Genomic DNA, 18112 nt, shown 5'->3' on the forward strand with positions numbered 1-18112 from the left:
TGTTTAGCTGCCATCTAAAGCATGTGGACACCTAATTTTCTGCCATTTACTATAAACAAAGCCATCTCAGCATTGGCACAGTTTCACAACCAATGAGTTGGTGAGAAATGCCTACAGGTGGGAAAAAAGCTTCATTTGCAGGACACAGACCTGTAGGCATGGCCAGCATCTGTCAGACCCCATAGCAAAAAGGCCAGGTGCTGGTTACTGCTAGGTGGTGGTGGGGGCACATAACAGAAGGATCATGTGTGTCCCACTTCACATTGGTGATCAGGGCACCAGCACAGGATGTGGGACATGTGGATTATAATCCCTGCTGTAATCGGGCAGATCCAGGATATTGAACAAAGGTTTCCAGGTCCATACCTCATGTTAGTATCCTACCCACTAGACCATTCACTATTTTGAGGTGCCTTTTCCCTTTCTTTGGTTTTCATGGACAGGAAACCAGGCATAGATACCTAAGCAACTGACCTTGCTTAGATGTCTAACTCCAGGATTGGGTTCATGGGAGAAACCCTAGGAGAGAGAAGTGCCTGACAAGAAGTAGGTACTCACCAGACACACTAGATTAGATGCCAAAGCCCTGCCCTTTCTCTCTGTGTTTCACTTGTGCCTAGGCATCTACTTTGGTGTCTAGTGGGCTTCTGTTAGGAAAACTTGGCACCAAATTTGAGGCTAACAATTCCATTAGGCAGAAGACCACCTATACCTGGGGTGTTGCAACACTTCATATGTTTAACAATCTGGGCCAGATGCTTGAAGGTTCCTTCTATATATGATTTGATCCTGTACTGTCTTCAGTGTTTGCATAAGTATGGGGAATTCATGTGAGTACTTTTAGGAGTAGGCAGATAAGGTTCTTTGGGTGAATCTAATATTTTTTATTAGACCAACTTAAATAGATGGAAAAAATATTTTTTAGCAAGCTTTCGGGTATAAAAACCCTTCATCAGGCTTAGGAAGCCTCTGCAGCTTGTGTGTGCTCTTCCTGGATGGAATGAATCATAAAGAAGCCTTTACTATTCTTTACTATGCCCTAAGCACCATCCCTACCACCTTCTCTAGCCGCCAGCATACCCAGCTGCCCTCCTGCCACCTTCCCATAAAGCCATAAAGAACATTCACCACAACAGAACATAATTAGTTAATCCTTAATCAGTCAAATGCCCATTTTCAATAGATTCCAGACATACCAAATTGCTCTTCTTTTGTGCTGTCATTTATATTTGGAATAGTCTCCCACTTCTTTTCTAACATTTTAATTTTTTTAAGTCTTTCTGGGCACAGCTACATGTGCAATTAAAGCACAGCAACAAACTCTGGCACTTATTGCACTGGGGTTTATTACTCCTGCATATGCCATTTGAAATGTGTGCCTGCACACTGAGCTGGATTGGAGCAGTCCCAGCTGGTGGGGGGCCCTGGGAGTTAGCCTCTGAGCCCAGGGCTACTCCTGCTCAGCTCAGTGTGCTGCAGAAGGGCTGACTGGGGCATGAAAGAACGTACCCCTGCACTGAAGCACCCTCGTGCCCCAGCCAGTCATGTCAGCTGCTATAAAGAAGTAGATGCCAAGATGTTTACTGTGGAGCCAAATAGGCAACTCCACAGTAAACATCTCATGTAGATGTGCCCCCTCTTCCATAAATTCTTGTTCCCTATGGATTCTCAGAGCCCCTTCTTTAATGGAACCATACTTTATATAGCTTAGATGGTGCTGTGACTTCTTGCCATTCAAGTGTAAAATGATCAGGCAGGACAGACATTTTATTCTCTACTTTGTAGAACATCATGCACATTTATGGTAATTCATAAATGTTCAGTGCTATTTAATAATTGAATTGTTAACTAAGGAATAAAAGCCATTCTTATTAATTTGAATAATAATGTTAGTGGTTTCAAAGGGAAAAACTCATAGAAAGCCTAATGTTTACAAATTGCCTGGATAAGCTAAAGTCTTATGCTTAGTCAAAGACCAGTATCATAATTAGTATTGTGTATTTATACTTCAGCATTAATGAAAGATGGAACATGATAGAACACTGGATTAGGAATCAGAATCTGATCTGCTGGAAACAGTGCTAATTAATTTAAGTGTGACCTTGGCCTAATCAGCCCCGTGGAGAGAGAACTGAGCAAGCTGTATATGCTAGTTTGATTACTGGTATTTGTATAGACATGTTAGTGTGGCAATCCACCTGGGCTAATACATTTTGCTTCTCAGCAGATGAATTTGCTTCCAGTAACATGACTATATTTTTTCTGATCCCCACAGTGTCTGTAAGCACATTAGCTTGGATATCTCTGCATGACACTGCATTGTCAGGTAAGGTGTCTCATGACTCTCTTCAGAGTCATGAGACGTTACAAGTGATTTATTCAAAGCTACACAGAAAGTTGATGATAAACTTAGGAACAGAGCCCAGCTTATCTGACTCCCTATAGCTATCCTGCTGATAACCTACCTTAGTTAATTAAGACTAGGAAAATTCTTTGAGCACCTTAAATGCATGCTACTATGTTAGTACCAAGTATTTGTTTCATCTTCAGAAATCACAATTCAGGGCTGGTATTGAAATGGGATTGGAAAAAATTGGTTAAAATATATTTAGTAATGTCACTATATATATATAAAAAACAACCCCCCCTTTTTGTTTAAAACAAAACAAAACAAACAAAAACATTTATATTGACTTTGAATGACTCTACAGGTCTAATGGTCTCACACTGAAGAATATAATTTTTCTAGATTGACCAAAACTGTTAGCATTTCAAGGACAGCAAGGATGTAGCTAATCAGCTTTGGCAAACCCTTGACATAACAGCTGCCCTTGGACACATCTATTAGCACTGCAATTAGTTTATTGCTTCACAAAAAATTACAAGCCCTCAAAAGGTAAGGAAATGAGTAGCAATATCAAGAGACAGGAAAAACTAAGCCAAAAAAAAAAAAAACCCAACCCCAAAACCTGACAAAGTAAAGGTAGAGATAATAAAAACAAAAGCAGCATTCCCAGTGGCAACTTAACAATCACAAAATCCCTTTTATAGCATGCACAAGCAGAATGCATTCTGTATGTGTAGCTATACTACTTATTCACTGGATTAAATTAACATTAGCTTCCAAAACCCTGACTGAGATGCCAGGTCTAAATGTTTTCTGCTTCAAGAAGCTTTTGCATTAAACTGCATTACAATGTAAACTGGCAATGAGGGCTGAACTGCAAAGTAAAACTATTGAAGAAAAGCAGACTGGCATATTATGTTGTCTGAGAATAAAGAGCCAATCTGGAAAGCTTTACTCGTGAGTGAATTTCACATGCACAGAAGAGTCAACTGGCTGTCTATTCATTTTTTATTTTTCTGGGATTTGCATAATGACCCGTTGTTTCTTTGCCTTAGCACAAACTTATCTATAAAGCAGTCTTATGATCATAAGTGTTTGACTTGTTATTCCAAAGCACCTATTTTTTCTTTTTAAAACATGTGTTGCCTTGTCCTTTACGTCCCAAAAACTAAAATAACCAGGTTATGAAGTGAACCTAGTGGATTGTTTAATGCAAATATTTTACTGGTGCTACAAAAGTTCACATGCAAAGTATTAGCCTTATTCTTCTGCATCTTCAGCTCACCAAGGTAATTCATACATATGTACACATATCAGGGTGTACACTCACACACACACACACACACAGAGTAAAACCTTGTTAGTTTCATACTGAATAGTTCAAAGGATGGAATACTTTGAAGCTATTTTCATTCCCCAGCTGATAGGTTTCTGTATGCTTTAGGATATGGATAATATACGGGTACTTTGAAATTTGAAGTACTTTTCTGGTTTCTTGGACCATTAAATATTTTGTCTATCACTAAACTGTTGCCAGAGGCAGCACATGCTCAGTCATGGGAGCCATCTACAAAGTTGGTTGAATGCAGCCCATATTAAACATGCCCATAAAGCACCTAGCCCAAGGCTAGGATCCATGTTTATTAAATATGCCAGTGGGAACCTACCATAAAGTTAGATTAGTGTAGCCCATCTGAATAAAACATCATGCTCTGTCCCTCTCGGTGCCAACTCTTTTTCAAGTCATAGTGAACTACTACATTGACTACAATTCAACTTCCTCTTCACACTCACAGCTAAGCAGTGCCTATTTTTCTCATTTCCAATGATTTCTATTTTTTTTACCAGCCTTAAATGTCCAGCAAACATCACCAAATGTCTATGCACGAGAGGCTCTGTTGACCCTTCCTTTGGCCCATCACGTGACCAGTGTGGCCCCACGCATAATGGGGTGGAGCTGGACCAGATGGCACCATGGCTTATCTGCATATACATTTTTGGAACATCCTAGGACTTGTGACAAGAATGCCTGGTTCCAATAAAGAGTAGGGGACAAGCACATGGATCCTTTGTGGTGGGTATCTGGAGTACATACACACATACTGAGTGCTAGGCTGTGGACTTCACTGTGGGTTTAAAGACTGTTGACTCTGCTGGAACCCAACCCCATGAATCATACCATTCACAAGCCTTTTGGCTTTGAACTACTATCTTATATAGCTTGAGCTACGCATAAACATACATAGAAATATGTTTCAAGAGTGTGTTTATCAAATGCTTATGCTACAACTTAGAGCAGTTTACAAAAGGATAAAACTGAAACAGTGCTTATACAGCCAGGTTTTTCTGTTAACATTCTATATAACAGCTGCACGGGCTCCTGCACAACTAAGCCTGTGCCGACCATACTAAGTTGCATATATGCAAATTATTATGGGTGCACTTATTTCAAATCTGTTTCTTTTGAAATTACAATTTTTTGGTGACTTTAAATTAACGAGGTTTTCCCAAGGGGGGTGTGAGGGTGTGTGTATGTGTATATATACACACACACACACACACACACACACATGCATAAAGAGAATGGCACAGACCACTGATACCTTGAATATCTATAAATAATACATATATATATGTTTATATGTGTGTGTGTGTGTGTGTGTATATTTAGAAACTATAGTTTATGATATATTATACATAATATATATGTTCAAGATATCTGTAGTCTGTGCCATACCCCTTATGCATTTTATCCAATGACTGTTTAATGTAAAAATCTGGAAACAGGCCTTGAACTAGGGATTATAACCCAGGACTCCCCTCTCCTGGTGAATGCCTTAACTTATAAGGGCTGTCTTCCCTCTTACACTCTCTCAATAATACAATAAATATTGCATTCTTTTCTGCACAGTGACACAGTTTCAGCACATGGAGATTGTCCATAGACTTGTCTGAAAATTTCATAGATTTCACAGACATTAGCGCTGGAAGGGACCTCGGAAGATCACTGAGTCCAGCCCCCCACCCCAGGGGCAGGAAGTCAGCTGGGGTCATAGGATCCCATCAAGATAAGCATCCAATTTGCTCTTGAAGGTGTTCAATGTAGGTGCTTGAACCACCTCTGATGGCAGACTATTCCAGACTTTGGTGGCTCAGACAGTAAAGAAATTCTTCCTTATGTCCAGCCTGAAACTGTCTTTTGGTAGTTTATGACCGTTCAACCTTGGGGCGCTCTGGTGAACAAACGTTCCCCCAGATACTGGTGGTCACCATGATAAAATTATAGGTGGCCATCAGATCACCCCTGAGCCTGCCCCACGGCTCTCAGCCTGTTGTCATAAGGTCTCTTTTCCTGACCTCTGATAATGAATGTGGCTCTTCTCTGGACTCTCTCAAGCTTCTCCACATCCTTTTTGAATTGTGGAGCCCAAAACTGGATGCAGTACTCCAGCTGCAGCCTCACCAAGGCCAAGTACAAGGGGAGAATGACGTCCCGGGATTTGCTTGAGAAGCATCTATGAATTGAAGCCAGTGTTTTGGTTGCTTTACTAGCCGCAGCATCGCATTGCAGGCTCATGTTCATCTTGTGGTCAATGAGACTTGTGGCCAAGTCTCTTTCTTCCACAGTGCTAGCCAGCGTAGCACTGCCGAGCCTATAAGGATGCTGCAGATTTTTCCTCCCAAGGTGGAGAACCTTGCATTTTTCGGTGTTAAACACCATCAGGTTCTTGTCCGCCCATTTGTTGAGCCTGTCCAGGTCAGCCTGGATCACCCGCCTGTCTTCTGGTGTGGATGCTTTGCTCCAAAGTTTGGTGTCATTGGAGAACTTGGCCAGTCTGCTTCTGACTCCAATGTCCACATCATTAATGAAGATGTTGAACAATATGGGTCCAAGGACAGAGCCTTGGGGGACCCCACTGGTCACAGGACACCATGATGATTGACATCCATCAATTACTACCCTCTGAGTCCAACCATGGAGCCAATTTCCCAGCCAGTGGATCGTGGTGGACCCAAGGCCACAACTGGCCAGTTTCGCCAAGAGGTGATCATGGGATACCATATCAAAGGCTTTTTTGAAATCAAGATATATGACATCTCTTCTCCCTTGTCCAGGATGGATGGTAAGAGATTTGAAGCTGAGGCAGGGGTTGAGCCCAGGTAGTTTATTTCCTGGATGAATTCTCTAATCACTAGGATATTATATAAAAAAAAGTGATTTGTGATGGCTGGTGTTGACCTAACAAGCTGTTGTTCTTTGAAAAAAAAATGGTTGTTGGTGTCTATGTTTAGGAAATAATTTGGACTGTGGTCAGGATGGGGATCCTAAAACATCAGGAATTTTGGACATACCATTGGCTTTACTTAGCTAGCTCCACAAGCACTTCCTCCTAAGCATATTTTGAATTCTGTTCTTCCCATGTAGTGTATATGGAGCCTTCGTGTCTAACACCATTATTTGGTTTCTACTTTTTGACACCCAGCTCCTTTATTGGATCTGTTCCTCTCTCCATGTGGATGGTATACCCATGGAAAATTAATCTAAAAATGATTACTGTAAAAACATTTTTCTCAAAGTTAAGTCAAATCAAAGGTCATCCTGAGCTTAATAGCTTATTGAGTTAGTGTGCTTAAGATACACCACTTTCTTTAGTTGGTAGCACATCCTTTAACTCTGCATCCTGAATAAACAGCTTGGTCAACTAGAGCTAACACAATCTTTAGCATGAGTCCAGAGCAGCCATAGCAAGACACCTCAACTGCTTTTCCACTGTCTTCCCTTAGCAATATACATATATTCTAATATAAAAGTCTAAGTCTGTCTGTCCGTAACACTTTATTTGCACTCTGACTGGCTGATGGAAACAGCCAATCGGAGTGCTCCATGAGTGGAAGAGCACTGCCATGATTCTGAAGCTGAGTCAGGAACCAGACAGAGGATGGGGGAGCTGGCCTTGTCTCTCCCACTCCGCTCCCTGCAAGAGGCAGAACAGTGGCAGCATGGGGCATTAGGTGGTGGCACTTCATCCCAGCCCCCTACCCCCCCCATCATTCTTGACAGGCAATTGGCTAGTGTGTGTGTATATATGAATATATAGGGGTGTGTGTGTGTGTGTGTGTGTAGAGAGAGAGAGCGAGAGAGTATTCTTCTGCATCTTCTACATCTATATATACACAGATATAGATATACCTATATATAGGCACATACATATACGTGTATGTATGTATGTACACACACACACACACACAAATGTGTATGTCTATATGTGTGTGTGTGTGTGTGTGTGTATGTATGCATGCAAGTCTGAATAACTGTGGGCACATCTACATGTTCATTAATGTGAAGTTCTTACTGCACATTTAATTTAGTACTTGCATAATCAAGTGCTAAATAAATGTACAGTAACCACAGCAACTGCACAGTAATGCCAGTGAATGCTTTTCAAGTGATGCTTTTCAAGTGATGCTTAATAATACTGCGCAGTAGTATATTAGCAATGTTTGTGCTGTGATGGGCTACTGCACAGTATTATTAGGCTACTGCACTGTTAGCATTTTATGTAGATACGCCCAATGAGCAGCGGTATGTCCCAAAAGCAGACAGTTCCCATTTTGGTTTTTTATGTGCCAAGAAATGATTATTTAGAATCATAGAAAATTTGAGTTGGAAAGGACCTCAGGAGGTCATCTAGTCCAAACCCCTGCTCAGAGCAGGACCATCCCCAACTAGATCATCCCAGCCAAAGCCTTGTCTAGTCGGGTTTTGAAAATCCCCAAGGATGGAGTTTCCACCATCTCTCTGGGTAACCTGCTCCAGTGTTTTACTACCCTCCTACTGAGAAAATTCTTCCTAATATCTAACCTAAACTTCCCTTGCTGCAACTTGTATTTGTATTTTAGTTCACATATGCTGTGGCCTTTGATTTTCTTTTGTATAAACTCTGCAAAAGCAAAAGACTGAGTCTGGCTGCTCCCTGGGAATTGGCACCAAATGGCCTTCCTTTTTTCACAGCTCATAGATCCCACCTGCTCACTCTGTTTGATTCATATGGAGAGTCTAAATTCATTGATATGTTCCCTTACAAATTTAATTCCCTCTTACCTGATTGGTATTATATGAATAGGTAAGCTTAATTCTAAATAAGAGTTAATTTACTTTAGGAGGATTAACAAACAGCTCATGGTAGTCATTAGATTTATTAGCACCCCATATAATGAAGGTTTTTCTAAGGCAAATTTAATCTAAACATGATAATGATGGAGTGAATTTACATAGGGTCTAGTTTACATGCGGTAATTAATTTTAAAGTTGAAGTACTCTCTCAAACTATATTTAATGGCCATTTGAAAATTTCTTAATAATGGATTAAGCGAGAAATACTCCATATCCCTTCTTTAGGAAGGCTCTCTTATAATGAAAACATGGTTCCACTCCATTAGACTCCACCCTCCTAGAAGTTAGATTCACAAGGTCCCAACGTGTTTACTATGAATAGAAGCTGGGACCTTGCTGGAAAGAAATATGCTAAGGAGATCCCCTGGTCTTTCCTACACAAAATGATGTGAAGTCTAAATGAAGTCTATCCCAAGCTCTAAATTACAATGATGCCTGTGGAGGTGCTTTTGTCCTATTGGATAGACTTTGAGGAAAGATTCCTATTGTGCCTGCTGCAAATGGAATATCTTTATGCTTGGCCTTACCACTTGGGCACTGTAGCTGTACATGAAAATGATCTGTAAATAATCTTCCTCATAGCCACATTCGGCCATTTAGTTCCCATGGGAGAAGCCACAGGAGCGAGTTAAGTAGGAAAACGCTACAACCCTAATGTGAATGTGTAGGTCTACCCTCATGAGACTTCACACTGTAGATCTCCATTTTTAAGGAAACCTTGTCTCTACGTTCCATTAGGACCCCATTACCAGAGACCATTACATTAACCATTTTTAGGGCTGTTCATAGGAGCAAAGGACCCAGAAGACAGCTGAAACATGAATATAGCTTGTAGCTACTTTAACTTTTTCATTAATTCCATATGAAGGTACAGTGAGGTGGGTATGGTGAATTAATAGTGGAGAACAATATACACAGTGCATGCATCTTCATAACCTTCTCCCTGCAGACATCTGAGCTAATGAAAAGCTACTTATATGACACAAGGAGGATGATTTTGCAAAACTGGCCTCTTCTTCTGCCTCTGTTACATTTTGAAATGACACTAGAAGACCCATGTCCAAAGGATCCGAGAGAGTATGAGGGACTCAGTAGCTGTTTTCACAAAGTAACAGACTCCTAAATGCTCTTTTGCAGAGTAATAGGGAGAGTAGAGAAAATTGATTTAATTGATGCTTGCTGAAGAAGTGAGCAAGCTGTGAGTCATAGCCAATTGGCAGCCCGGTATTCTGAGATTAGTCACTAATGTAAAAACTTGGATAAAACAGTGGCTTAGCTGGGTGTGAGAAGACCAACCACTACAATGATAATGCCAGTGCCTAATTCAAACAAACAAACAAAAACCCCATAAACTCAGTCTAAAAATACAGAAAGGCCTTTTTGGGTATATTTGCACTGACTACAAGCTGCTCTCAAGGCTACCACTGAAAAATAAGTCCCACTTACCCATTCCTGCAGGACTCAAGCCTGGAAATATGCCATTGAGGCAAACCTTACCTCTGTCACTTTTCTCAGGGTCTCTAGAGTGACAGAGAGAAAAAGCCCTGGAGTGTCCTAATAGCTTCAGTTCCAGGTTTGCTCCTTTAGCTGAACAACTAACCTTACCATTACGGAGGCTCCACAGTTATGGATGCTTTTTGAAATAAGCAACATTGAAACTGAAGATACAGGAACAAAATCTCTCATTAGAAATGTAGTCTTCTGTGTTATAAGATTCTTGCATGAATAGTATTTTAGTGTGTCACATTTAGGCTTTCACACATTAGAAAGCAGCAGAAGACAAAATTTGCTTGTGGGTTTCAGTAGTTTTCTGGTATCATAATTCTTTTCATGTACATTTAGCAAAGTACTCAAGACAGGCACACTTTCCTTCTCTGTGACAGCACATCAGAAATATATTTTATTTCTACTTGAGGATACCGCCTGAGCTGAAATTGTATTACTCATGTCACATATATTTTGAATTTCTCTTCCTATCACAGAATGCAATGAAGCTTTAGTCCAAACAAATTATGTATACATGACTCATAAAGATGTAAGCTGGCAAAGGAGACCAACATGAGATTTCTAATTTTAATTATGGAGGAAGCAGAAAGAATTTACCTAAGCATCATGCTTCATGGCAAAGTGCCTATTTATAATATAGAAAAAAATGTAACTGTTTCTTACTAACAGGGAGGATGGCTAGATGGATAAATAGATAGATCACAACTTCTACAAGGTGAGTTGAGATATACATTGAGTTTAAATGCAAAGAAAGAATGAAAGAGATCCAGAAGCGTGCCTTAATTCCCCCCACTTTTGGAGCTATGGCATCTTAGTGTTAATGGCCAAGTCTACATGAGATGCTACTGTGCTGTATTTTGTTACTACTAGTAGGTTTGCAGGTGATGTGATGCAGTAGTAATGAGCTACTGTGCAATCAGCATCACCACAAAGTTATGTGGAGATGCTACAGTGCAGTAACACGTTACTGTGAAGCTATTTAGTACTTGGGTATGCAAGTACTAAATGCACAGTAACAACTGTGCAGTCAGTGTCTCATGTAGACACAGCCACTGAGACACTTGTCTCCACTTTTGATTGACAGCCTGGAACCTTCTCTTGGAAGTAAACTTCTAAGTGCTTTCCTTCAAGAAATAGGGAAAGGGTCACTGTTTGCTTTTGGGACCACTTTATGCAATACCTCTGTGCTAAGAGCATACACTCACTCAGGATGCATGGGACCTATGTTCAGTTCTTTTCTGTCCCTTAAGGGATTTAAAACGTCTCCCAAAAGAGTGCTCTAACAACCATGGTATTCTGGGACATGGCCAGTTTTAAGCCCTTATTTTCTGTCTATTCCACTTTCTGTAAAAAAAAAATAAAAAAAATGTAAAGCTTCATTGGGCCAAAAAGAGTATGCCTCTCTGCTGTAGGAGAAGGAACTCCTACATTCCTCTCTCTGCTCAAAGGATTCCTGCATAATACAGTCAGTGGAGAAAATACACAAAGTGCATAAAAGTTGCCCAGGCAACCTGAATTTTGGCATCCTTAAGTTCACAATGCTTGACTTGGCAAAATTAACAATATTCTTTTAATGTACTTCTTGTGGATAATAATAACTAGCCTTAGCATCAGGAAAATCATGACATTTGCATACACAAGTAATTAAAAGCATAAAATTACAAGCATTAAGTTAAAGCTAATTACATATTTTAATTACTTGTACTTATTGTTTGTATACAGTAATCCTCAAAGGCACCTTCAGGGATAAGGTCACAACTACACTACACCTGGGACTACTGCCAAAAAGCACTTGCTCCTACTTGGCATCTACCAAATCCTGGAAGAGAGGAAATATAGTCAGGTTACAGAGACCTCAAATGTATCCTCTATTGCTGCATGTAGGCTATTTCAGACGCATTTCCTGCCACCTACTCAGGTTCATTTCCAGAATTTGGCACACAATCAGTGAGTATGAGTGGCATGTTTCTTGGCAATGGCCCTGGGATACAGGTGTTGTAGACATTTTTGAAAGCTTGCCTGTAAGTGCTATAGAGAAGTATGGTAAGTATGCACAGACAAGTACATTCTATGTATCATCTCATACATAGTAAGACTTAGAAAAGTGGATCAAGTACAATACAGAAAAAGAAATTCTACTTTTTTAAGGAAATTCATTATAAAGTTCTATTGCAGAATAAGTTGAGCCAGTAGAAAGTAATGGCCCAGTGACAGGCAACAAGAAATATATGTATATAGTAGAGGTGTCAAACATATGGTCCATGGCCTGCAACTGGCTTGTGGGACACTGCCATCTGGGTTTTGGGCTTTCCCTGGGTCTGATCTGACCCACATGAGGCATGGTATGTGCCCCTGGCACGGAGCCAATCTGTGGGCCAGATCAGGCCCATGGAGCCTCTTTCTTTCCCCCAGCATACCTGATCTGGCAGTTGCTCCAGCTGGTCTGGGACCTGTGATGGATGTGGCACAGGCCCTGGACTGATCAGAATGGATGCTATGTGCAGTCCAGTCTGGCTGGACTGGAAGCTGTGATGCACATGGTGGCTGCTCCGGCCAGACTGTGCTACATGTGACACCTGCTTTGGGATGCACGCTGTACATGGTGTCCACTGCAGCAAGTCCAGGGATCCTGCACTCACAGGCACTGCATGCAGACTAGATCCCACACTGGCTAGAGCAAGCGCTGCATGCTGTGCAGCCCCAGGGCTTCTGGGATGGGCTCCATATGCAGCACAGGCTGCATGGGGTGGCCACTATAAAGGTTCAGTAGCCGATTCGATTCAGAGGAGATTCGGCCCAATTCAGCGACCCAATCTCCAAATCCAAATCGAATTGGGAGATCAATTAAAAGGTTCAGATTGAATTGGAAGCCTCCAAATTGATCCAGAAAAGATTCAGTGCTGATTCAGAGGTTTGGCCATAGACTAAACAGGCAGCTGTCCTCACCGCGCTGGACACAACTGCCTCCAGCTGGGAAGTCTGTTGTGGTGGGTGGAGGGGATAGGGAAGGGGTGTGGTGGGGAGGGACAGATCAACATCCTCACAGCGAGGGAGAGATTGGGGCTGGGGCCTTCCACCACCCATCTGGAGCACAGCCTGGCCCAGCCTGCCCTGCGCAGATCTGGGGGTATGTGTCCGTTTTCATGCCCTCCCTGACCAGCGGCTCATGGCGGGACGCAGTGGCAGGAGCCCCCCTCCCTGAGTCCCGCGCTCCCCTGCCCTGGCTAGGCAGCTTGTCCCAGCCCCAGCCCCAATCCCTCCCTTGCTGTGGGAGTGTTGATCTGCCCCCCCACCCCCCACCCCTCCACCCACCACAACAGACTTACCTGCTGGAGGCAGCTGTGTCCAGTGTGGTGAGGACTGCTGCCTGTTTAGCCTATGGCTGAATCTTTGAATTGGCGCTGAATCTTTGGATCCAAATTGGCCAGGTCAAATTGGGACAGTCATTCAAATCACTTAATCGAATCGCTGTCCCTCCGAATCGGCCAAATCCAAATCAAATGCTGTCTGCTTCACACAGGCCTAGTGGCCACCAAGCTCAGTGCAGCTCCTGCTCTGATCACATTGTGCCACACGCAGCACCCATTGTGGCTGTTCCTGGATCTGCGTTGCATGCAACATGAGTCCCAGACTGGCTGGAGCAGCTGCCGGATCAAGTACATTGGGGAAGAGGATGGAGTCCATGGGCTGGATCTGGCTCTATGCTACTCACCTGGTATACAGGGTTTTGCAGAAAAGCTGAAAAATAATTACTTAACAAATGCTTATAGAGTAAGGTGTGTGCTTACTGGGTGGTAAAAGTGGTCCTTTAGCAAGGAAAGTTCACAAAACTAGTAACAACTTTTAATTTAAATTTATATTCTCTAAATATATTCCCATCATCAATGAAAGCTCCTATTTATTTCAGATAAAGCCCATAGATTGTAGCAATGATGTTGTTTTGATGGGGAATATGTCTCAAAAGTGCTTCAAGCTCTATATTTCTGGCAGCATCATTGTGAAGAAATATGATGAAATAGGAAAGGCAGTGTAGCCATGCACTTAATTTCCACTGGGAAAAATAAAGCACTTATTTCAAGAAAATAAATTATTATTGCTGTTGATTTCAAAGGGCAGCTTTTATCCTTTAAGAGATTTTGTTGAAAAGAATACAAAATCTTTTCATTCTAGATACAGAAAATGGTTCTCAGATAAAACTGCAGAAAACTCAAATCACCTTAAAAGGTTTTTATTTTACTGAAACAAAATACTCTCATTTCAGTAACAAAAATAAAGAGTTGAACTTATATCACTTCTTATAATGTGATACTGATTAAAATTCTACAGACAACTCAGTATTTCTTACCAAGCTTTTTCTATTCTGTTGATAGTTGACTAGAGAAACTAAAGAAAAAATTCATATTAAGGTAAACATCAACAAAGCAAATTATTTATTTTGTAAAGGCATTAATTGGTACTGCAAGTATAATATTGTCAGTCATACAAAGATGCAATGGAACAGGATAGCTGAAAAAAGAACAGCAGCAGGAAATACACTAAGATGTTTTTTAATTTTATGACCTCACTGAAAGCCTAATAGCGATACTGTTCAAACTCCAAAGGAAATCTGAGTGCCCCTTTGAGTTCATTGAATTACAGTGAGTCCTCTTTGATGATAACCTAGCCAAGTTTTACACATTTTTTTTCTTTAGCCAGTCTGAAGAAAATGCTTATGTGTACATTTTACTGATTGCTTTCCTTTGGGGGAAAAAGAAAAATCCCCCAATATTTCGAACACTAATTTTGACATTTGTAAATGAAGTATTTTGATTCCCCCCCCCCAGTTTGGAACCATGATTAATTTTTAAAAAAGCTGTAATATTTTCAGATCTGAGCAAAACATTTAATTGATGCTAAATGGAAATGTTTCTTTCTTGGAAACCCTTTTTTCTACTTAATTTTGAAGTTGCCAATGAGTGGACTATTATTTTTTTCTGAGCTCTATTATTAACTACCATTACTATCTGTCTGTTTCAATGAGCTTGCAATCCATGTACCACCTTGCAGGATTGGATCTTTACTGTTCATATGACCAGTTTATGACACTGTCATCAGTTCTCCCTGTAAAGGAGATGAAATATCACATGAGCTAGAAGAAAAAAAACCTGCAGAATTTCTCGCCACTCAAATATATTAGCTTTTTATTATAAACACATCCAAGTTGCTTTGCTCACTTTATATTGTGAACAATAGAAACATTTAAAGTAACCCTTTCTGGCTTGCAACAAGAATGCTGGCTTTTAACTGTCCACAAATAATGTCAGCCACAAACAAGAATCATGTAAATTAGGGGTATAAAATTCAGCCCCTGTCCCGGATCACATCCAGACCATGGGCCTCCTTGTAGACTTGATGTGGTCCACAGCATAGGGTGGAGGCAGCAATGGTGACAACAGTGACAATGGCAGCAGTGGCAAAGGGGGAAGCAGTGGTGACAACAGCCATGGTGTAGGCTAGGCTGTATGTAGGCTTGGGAAGCATAAGCCATGGGTATGTTATTGCCAGACTTGGCCAGAGACCTAAGCCAAAGCTGAAGATGTGTAGCTAAAGCAGAAGTGCTCAGATACCTGTATCTGAGTGACAGTACCATGAATCTTTGCAGATCTAGCAACTAGCTTGGTCAGCAAGCAAAGGGAAACCGTTCACATGCTTAATTACACACAGTCAAACTGAGCACAAGGCCTAAAAGGGAAAGAACCATACACCAAATAATCCAAATACTTTATATCCTAGCTTCATCTTAAAATAATTAGAAGTAGTAATTGATGTAGCCAAATGCACTGAATGTTATTTTGCTGTAATAGATGCATTTTTGTTAGAATGCTTAGATACGCTGTAAAAACAAAGCAGCCTTGTCAGACCATGGGGAAGTACCAGCCAGGTTTAACAGCATTCCACAACGAGAAGGGAAAGGAGATAAGGAAGCCTCCATTTTGCTTCTTTTGCTTTTGCAGGGACATAAATCCCAACTAATTGACACCTTCCAGGCCCACCAGAAATCTGGTTCAATCCAGTTAAAAAATTTTCAGTGAAACAAAGATATTTAAATGAAACCAACCAGAGATCATTTATCAGCCAGCCATCTATAAATATTAGGTGTGGGTTGGAGGGAAATTTGGACTTGCACATTTTGGAGGTCAGGCAGCCTCCACACTGAAGCACCCTCTTGCCCCAGCCAGCCCCATCAGTGTCTACATGTTGCTGTGCACTAAACAGCGGCCTCACAGGATAGTACTTGTATTTAGGTGGCTGAAGGTGAATGGGGCTGTTTTGCCAAAGCTCTTACTCATCCCCCTGCTGCTGATTGCCACGTTCATCAAGGCTTGTGGACCTCCAATTTTTATGGGAAGCAGTGGTTTGGCAGTAGAAAATAATTTGAAAGCTGTCTGCTTATGTCTCACCCACACACACACTCCTGCAGGCATACTATGGCCACTGCTATCTAGTTTTACTTGCTTTTGCATCTCCTGGGATACGCTTTCTATTTTTAATACTGATATGTTTGCATGCATAATTGAGTTATAGCAAGATTAGACAGAAAAAACTGGGCATATCTGTACATTCATATTAATGTGATGCAATAAACTCCAGTGCTTATTGCTCCTGGGCACTGTGTTTACACATGTATCTGGGACCACAGCATATAGAGCTGGGTCACAGCAGCACTGGCTGACAGGAGGCTTGGGGTCAATACAAGCAGTGATCTGCTACCTTGTGCCTGCTCCAACTCAGCTCAACATGCTGCAGAGAGGCTGGATGGGGCAGGAGGGTACTACAGTGTGGGACCAATCAGCAGGCAGCCCCTGCACTGAAGCACCCTCATGCCCCAGCCAGCCAGGTCAGTGTCTACATGTGCACTCCTGTGGAATAAAAAACTCAGCAGCAGGGTTGTATTTGTAAAAATGTTTAAAGTATTTACAAGTACTACCCTGCTGTGGAGTGTATTTGTTTACTCCAGCCTACACTCTAGCACGTATAGATGCAGATATGTTTACTGAGGTGGCAATTAGTGTACTCCACAGTACTGGGCTGGCCCTAGCAGCCTTATCTGAGGTCCTGGGAACCTCTCAGGGCTGCAGCAGTGGCAATTTTGCCATGTGGAGCCTGGCCGGCAGCCAGACCATGGCTCTGGGTGGCCCAGCTCTGCTTTTGAATGGCACATGCTGCCTGTGTGTATGCTGCTCCACGTTTTTTCTACAGGTTTTTTGACCCCTGGATATTCTGGGGTCAAAAAAACCTGCAGAAAAAAATGTGGAGCAGCACACACAGGCAGCATGCCCTTGCAGGTAGAAAACTTCTTAATGTGCGGTGTGTGGTGCCATAGATGTGCATGTTTGGCATGTCCATACATGCTAGCATGTGCACTTGCAGCAGCTTAAATAGCAGTGGCATAAATTTGTGCCGGAGATTTGTGCCTCAGCACACATGTCTGAACATGCACTTTGGTGTGGCGCATATTGTGCCACTTGGGGCAAACTGATTCTGACTAGCTCCTCCCAGATCTTCAGCCAGGGGGAGCTAGAGGCTGAGGCCAGTGGTATAAAAATCTGCCCTGGTGAGCAGCTCAGGGCTACTTGCCTTTAGGAGCTTCTGATGCCCAGCCCATTGGTATCTGAGGATACAAGCCTTTTGTGACAGCTGGACTGCTGAAGCAGCCCTAGCCTACAGTGGCCCCTGAACTGTCTGCCACTGTGGCAGTCTGGCAATGGGGGATGCTGCCTGGCTGTGGCCTGCTGCCATCTGCAACAGCATTAGGCCCCATGGCTAAGCACCTGCCAGACCTAGATGGAGACTGCATGGCTGTTTGAGCTGTGGCATAGGTACTACAGCAGATCTGCCTGCACCTTTGGGCCAGCTGCGAGTGGGACATGGTTGCACAGCTGACCTTTGGGCAGCACTGCTGTCATGTCTTCTAGTGTCCCCGCTCTGCCATCTGGACAGCTATCACTCAGAAGATGTGCTCATTGTGGTGGCCCACTTTGAACTGTCAAAGCTTGTTCTCCTGGCCCCAAATGGCTAGGTCAGCCACCTCATCTGCCCTACAA

The 18112-nt window shown here is 42.1% G+C and overlaps 1 protein-coding gene across 1 annotated transcript in view; it reads right to left on the bottom strand.

Moving 5' to 3' along the window:
• The window catches only part of DOK6 (docking protein 6), a 490286-nt gene that overhangs the window by 14049 nt on the left and 458125 nt on the right, over positions 1 to 18112 (bottom strand). The gene's annotated exons all lie outside the window — the stretch shown is intronic.

The sequence above is a fragment of the Crocodylus siamensis genome, chromosome 3, assembly GCF_052110815.1.
Source record: "Crocodylus siamensis isolate JL-2025a chromosome 3, ASM5211081v1, whole genome shotgun sequence".
Taxonomy (NCBI): domain Eukaryota; kingdom Metazoa; phylum Chordata; order Crocodylia; family Crocodylidae; genus Crocodylus; species Crocodylus siamensis.